Raw genomic sequence first — 7138 nt, 5'->3', positions numbered from 1 at the left:
TACCCGCCTCTACTATTACCTCTGGCAGCTTGTTCCAGACACTCACCACCCTCTGTGTGAAAAAAATTGCCCCTCTGGACGCTTATGTATCTTTCCACTCACACCTTAAACCTATGCCCTCTAGTTTTAGACTCCCCCACCTCTGGAAGAAGATATTGACTTTCTAGCTGATCTATGCCCCTCATTATTTTATAGACTTCTATAAGGTCATCCCTCAGTCTTCTAAACTCCAGAGAAAACAGTCCCAGTCTATCAAGCCTCTCCTTATTATTCAAAATATCACGTCCCAGTAGCATCCTAGAAAATACCTTCTGCACTCTTTCTAATTTAATGTTATCCTTTTTATAGTAGGGTGATCAGAACTGTACACAGTATTCCAAGTGTGGCCTTACCAATGTCTTGTACAACTTCAACAAGACATCCCAACTCCTGCATTCCAAGCTCTGATCAATGAAACCAATCCTTCTTCACCAATCTATCCATGTGTGACTCCTCTTTCGAGGAGCTATGAACCTGTACCCCGAGATCTCTTTGTTCTGTAACTCTCCCCAACACTCTACCATTAACTGAGTAAGTCCTGCCCTGGTTCAGTCTACCACAATGCATCACCTCGCATTTATCTAAATTATACTCCCTCTGTGTTCATCAGCCCTCTGGCCCAATTGATCAAGATCCGACTGTAATCCGCGATAACCTTCTTACTGTCCACGATACCACCAATCTTGGTGTCATCTGCAAACTTACTAACCTTGCCTCCTATATTCTCATCCAAATCATTTATACAAATGACAAATGACAACTCGCCTGCTGGTTGTCACTGATGACTACAATAGATTCCCAATTTTCAAAATAATTGGCCCATAATCTTCAATCGCTAGTGGACAGCTATGATCTGCCAAAAATGAAAGAAATTTCTTACCTGCCCTGAGAAATTGTGCCAAAACTCCCAGTGGGAGCAACAGACTTCAGTCTTCAGCAGAATCATCTCCACAGACCCCAGCGTAACACAGGAAGACCTGCACCATGCCCCCATATGATGCAGTCAGACTGGAAATGCCCATCAAGATCCAGTTTGGAACCATCAGTTTTACATTGAAAACAAGAAGGATTTTCCTGCTGTTATAAAAGGTATGTTGAAGCATTTTTTTTAAAAAAAACTACTTATTTTAAGTAGCTACTGCCATTGTTAATGATTCGTTTAAAAAGTATTTTTCTAATGATTGAACATGAGTATTATTTGATGTGTAAATAGGTTTCATTATCTGTTCTAAATTTGTGAAACTACTATTTAAATCTGCATTATATAATTTTACATGTGGCATGCTTATAAGTATCAGTAAGTTTCAATTTAGAATATTCTAAATCTGGGAAACTATTTGAATCTGCATTATATTATTATAAAAGTTATGTAAGTGTTCATGTGGTTTAGATTAGATCATGGAAATTGAAAATTTAATTGGGAAGATGAAAAGTCAGGACTTCACAGACTATGATTTGGATACCTGCATGAGATTCAGCAGAGTTCACATTTTGGGCCATGGAAATCTATGCGTGTATCATTTGTAATCTTCTGCCTTGCTTATTTCATTTATAAATTTCATATTTAACTATTCTGAATGCTTCAATAAGGCATTTATATAATTTCATATATAAACGTTTTGTTTCAGTAAAGCATTTGTAAAATTTTGTAGTTTAATGGAAAATATTTTTTAACAAAAATAATGTTATAAATACAAAACTTTGATACCGCTTTAACATTTAACCAAACATTTTATTTTAGCAGCTGCATGAACTTGTTTAATTGTCTCATTTTTTCAAGTTTCTTACAAAGTACACATTTTTCTAACAGCAATCAATCAAATATTTTTATACATTACGCAACAATTCTGTTATCACTAAACAAGGAGAGTGAGGAGGGTAAAGAGGGTAAGGGGAGGATGAAGCAGGGGGAAAGGAGAAGAGGGGGAAAGGAGGGGAAGGGGAGAGGGAACAAGGAGGCAGAAGGGAAAAGGGAGGAGAGGAGAGAAGGGGAAAGGGGGAAGAGGGGGAAGGGAGAGGGGGAAAGAGGTGGAGAGGGGGAAGAGGAGAAGGGGAATGAGGGAGGGGGAGAGAGGGAAGGGGGAACAGGGAAAGGGTTGAGGGCAGGGAAGGATAAAGAGGGGAGAGTGGAAGGAGGAGGGGAGAGGGAGAGGAGTGAAAAGCTGATGTAAAAGGGAGTGGAGTGAAAGGGAGGCAGGATGAAAGGGGGGCAGAATGAAAGGGGGGAGAGGGGGAAAGGGAGGAGGGAAGAGTTTAGAGTTGACAAGTATCTTGACTCTTCTGTGCCTACATCCAAGCCTGAAAAATAACTTCGTTAAGAATCAAGCCAAAAGTATGATGTTCCAGTGGTGGTGGAACATGACTCCAGATTTTCAACCTGTACTGAATTCTGTAATACCTATCAGGATCAGTTCACATCAGCTTACTGGAGATTTGCATATGCCAACTTAAGGAATACACATTTCTGGAGCATTTGAAGTTTAACATTGCACGAGGGAGGCTCTTAAAATAGGGTTAAATACTGCTTAAAACATATTGCAAAATCCAAATGTACTTCTGCTGAAATTTATTCCAGACACTAACATCTACCTTGTTACTATGAATGTACTTTTTTACTGGAATTAGTTGTCATGACAAAGTTGTAAAGATGTTTTTCACTTTCTGTATATTACATATATATTAAACATCTTTTTAAAACACTTACAAAAAAAACCCTCCCAAAGAATGTTTGCTGCCTCTACTCATTGCAGCTAGACCAAAAAATAACAATTCAAATAAATAAAGACAAAACCTGACGTAAAACCCGAGCAAGTGACAGAGTTTTTGGCCCTATTACAGCTTAGCGCTTCCATACTGGCAGCTTTCAGAATCTCAGTAAAAGGTTCTAGATTGGTGCCCTTTCAGCGCACATGCACACATACACTGGCACTTCCATGTTGTCCTGACATTCATGTGTGGGGCACAATTGACTTAATCTGGCTTTTGAGCATGAAGTTACTGGCCACTTTATCTACTTCAACTAAAGCAGTCATCACAAAGCTTGCAAGTTCTTCACTTTGATTGGCATTCCTCAAACAATGAGAAGTGGTGGGGGACGCTCATTCAGTAACAACGAGTTTAGTAAATTTGTAACCTGAATTTCACTCATCAAAGAAACATAGCCCAAAGTTGAGAGATTTATGTGCATCCTGTAAAAATAGTATGGACAATTGCAGCTAAGTGCAAGACTTTGAAGGAAGGGTTCAAAAGCAATCCTTTGCTTTGGAAAAGCAAATTGTGCGGAGGGTGTGGAAAAGCAAATTGTGCGGATGGTGTGGAAAGTCTGCAGAGGGATCTGGATAGGCTGAGCGAGTGGGCAAGGACCTGGCAGATGGAGTACAATGTTAGCAAGTGTGAGGTTATCCACTTTGGCAGAAATAATAGTAGGAGGGATTACTATTTAAAGGGCGAAAAGCTGCAGCATGCTACGGCGCAGAAGGGCCTGGGGGTCCTTGTGCATGAGTCGCTAAAACCCAGTCTGCAGGTGCAGCAGATGATCAAGAAGGCGAATGGAATGCCGGCCTTTATAGCGAGGGGGATTGAATATAAAAGCAGGGAGGTCTTGCTGCAACTGTACAAGGCACTGGTGAGGCCGCAGCTGGAGTATTGTGTGCAGTTTTGGTCGCCGCACTTGCGCAAGGATATTTTGGCCTTGGAGGGAGTGCAGGGGAGGTTCACTAGGCTGATACTGGAGATGAGGTGGTTGGACTATGAAGAGAGACTAAATAGACTGGGTCTGTACTCGTTGGAGTTTAGAAGGATGAGGGGGGATATTATAGAGATGTATAAGATAATGAAAGGGATAGATAGGGTAGAGGTAGAGAGATTCTTCCCGCTTAGAAAGGATAGCAGGACCAGAGGGCACAGCCTCAAGATAAGGGGGGCGCAGTTTAGAACAGAGTTGAGGAGGAACTTCTTCACTCAAAGGGTGGTAAATCTCTGGAATTCTCTGCCTGTTGAAGTGGTGGAGGCTACCTCACTAAATATATTTAAGTCACGGGTAGATAGGTTTTTGACAGACAAGGGAATTAAGAGTTATGGGGAGAAAGCGGAAAAGTGGAACTGATCCACTTCAGATCAGCCATGATCTTATTGAATAGCGGGGCAGGCCCGAACGGCTAGATGGCCTATTCCTGCTCCTATTTCTTATGTTCTTATGTTCTATCACTTTCTTCACATTAAAAGGTGACTCTTCACTCAACTATTGGAAAGCCTCCAACTACCCTCACTTTTTCACATCCTATGTGCTCCATCTTCCTAAACTACCCCTTGGAGCTAATGATCAACATTCAAGCTGCTATCATAGATCAAAGAATCCCTACCATCCAGAAGGAGGTCATTCGGCCCATCGAGTCTGTATCAACCACAATCCCTCCCAGGCCCTATTCCCACACATTAACCCTGCTAATCCCCCTGACACTAAGGTCAATTTAGCATGGCCAATCAACTTAACCCGTACATCCTTGGAGTGTGGGAGGAAACCGGAGCACCTGGAGGAAGCCCATGCAGACACACAGAGAAAGTGCAAATCCCACATAGTGACCCGGAGACTACAATTGAACCTGGGTCCCTGGTGTTGTGAGGTAGCAGTGCTAACCACTGTGCCATTGTGCAAATGCAATAGAGAACAGAAGGAATGAATAAAAGAAACACAGAGCAAAACATGAAGTTTACAGCTCTGCCACAAAAAGCAGGAGATAAGGTGCTTGTCAAACATGATGCTTGTCAACATCGAAAAGCAAATTATCCCTTTTGATATCTAGCCACCAGTTGTGATCAACACAAAAGGATCAATGACCATTGCTAATTGCAGTTCGTAAATCATCACATAAAATGTGTAATTTTTCAACACTAGTGAAAATTCGTAAGCATTAAATCTGATTCCAACATTGACATCTCGGATGAAAAACATGAGTTAAATGAGACCACACCCAATGTCAGATGATGCGGTGGATAGAGGAGAGCCTGTGGATGTGGTCTTTCTGGATTTTCAGAAGGCGTTTGACAAAGTACCTCACAAGAGGTTATTGCAGAAGGTCAAGGGACATGGAGTTGGGGGTAGGGTGTTAGCATGGATAGAGGATTGGTTATCAAATAGGAGGCAGAGAGTGGGGGTCAACGGGTGCTATTCGGATTGGCGGATGGTGACTAGTGGAGTGCCCCAGGGGTCAGTGCTGGGGCCTCAGCTTTTTACCATTTATATAGATGATCTGGAGGAGGGAACCGAGTGTAGGGTGTCGAAATTTGCTGATGACACCAAGATTGGGGGAACGGCAAATTGTGCGGAGGGTGTGGAGAGTCTGCAGAAGGATCTAGATAGGCTGGGCGAATGGGCCAGGAAATGGCAAATGGAACTTAATGTTGGCAAGTGTGAGGTGGTCCACTTTGGTAGGAAGAATGGTAGGAAGGACTATTACTTACGTGGCGAAAAACTGCAGCAGGCGACGGTGCAGGGGGACCTCGGGGTCCTTGTGCATGAGTCGCAAAAACCCAGCTTGCAGGTGCAGCAGGTGGTCAGGAAGGCGAATGGGATGCTGGCCTTCATAGCGAGGGGGATTGAATATAAAAGTAGGGAGGTCTTGCTGCAGCTGTATAGGGCATTGGTGAGGCCGCAGCTGGAGTACTGTGTGCAGTTTTGGGCGCCGCACCTGCGCAAGGATATTTTGGCCCTGGAGGGAGTGCAGAGGAGGTTTACTAGGCTGATACCAGAGTTGAGGGGGTTGAGCTATGAGGAGAGGCTGAATAAACTAGGCTTGTACTCGGAGTTTAGAAGAATGAGGGGAGATCTCATTGAGACGTATAAGATGATGAATGGGATGGATAGGATAGAGGTGGAGAGACTCTTCCCGCTCAGAAAAGACAGTAGGACTAGGGGGCACAGCCTCAAGATAAAGGGGGGGCGGTTTAGAACGGAGTTGAGGAGGAACTTCTTCACTCAAAGGGTGGTGAATCTCTGGAATTCTCTGCCCGTTGAAGTGGTGGAGGCTGCCTCGCTAAATATTTTTAAGACGCGGGTTGATGGGTTTTTGATAAGAGAGGGGATTAAGGGTTATGGGGAGAGGGCGGGAAGGTGGAACTGAGCCACGACAGATCAGCCATGATCTTATTGAATGGCGGGGCAGGCTTGAAGGGCTAGATGGCCTACTCCTGCTCCTATTTCTTATGTTCTTATGTTCTTATATCCTACTCATAAGAGAAAACATGCACCAAACTTAAAGTAAAGTTTATTTATTAGCCACAAGTAAGGCTTACATTAACACTGCAATGAAGTTACTGTGAAATTCCCCTAGTCGCCACACTCCGGCGCCTGTTCGGGTCAATGCACCTAACTAGCACCTCTTTCAGACTGTGGGAGGGAACTGGAGCAGACAACCCACGCAGACAAAGGGAGAACATGCAAACTCCACACAAGCAGTGACCCAAGCTGGGACTCGAACCCAGGTCCTTGGCGTCATGAGATAGCAGTGCTAACAACTGTGCCACCGTGCCACACTGATTAAATGATTATATTATAAAGTAACCTATTTTCAGTTGATGAATAAATCTTTTATCACATTGTACATGACTGAATGCATTGTTCAATTATTATAAAAATTATTCCCAGAGGACCATAGGCTGTTCTCCCCTTTGAGAGAGAGCCAACTGATGGGGATTTAATCTGAGGATCACCATACCTCAGGTGAGGGACAAGGTTGAGAAGGCAGAGCATTCATGAATAACCCCAGTGAGTACAGGAATTGAATCTATTGGCATTGCTCCACATCATGAACTGGCCATCTAGCCAAATGAACTAACCAAATATATAATAGTGATGAGGTGGTGGCATAGTGGTATTGTTACTGGACTAATAATCCAGAGACCCAGAGTTACGTCTGAGAACTGAGTTTCAAATTCCATCGTGGCCGATGGTGTAATTTGAATTCAATTAAAATCTGGAAAAGTCCAGTGATGCCCATGAAACCATTGTTGTAAAGACCCATCTGGTTCTGTAGGGAAGGAAATCTGTAGCCTTCACCTGTCTGGCCCACATGTACATGATGTCACACGCTGGCCTACATGC

The sequence above is a fragment of the Carcharhinus amblyrhynchos genome, chromosome 12 (assembly GCF_965287045.1).
Source record: "Carcharhinus amblyrhynchos chromosome 12, sCarAmb.v2.hapA, whole genome shotgun sequence".
Lineage (NCBI taxonomy): Eukaryota > Metazoa > Chordata > Chondrichthyes > Carcharhiniformes > Carcharhinidae > Carcharhinus > Carcharhinus amblyrhynchos.
Note: the sequence above shows the minus strand (reverse complement) of the source record.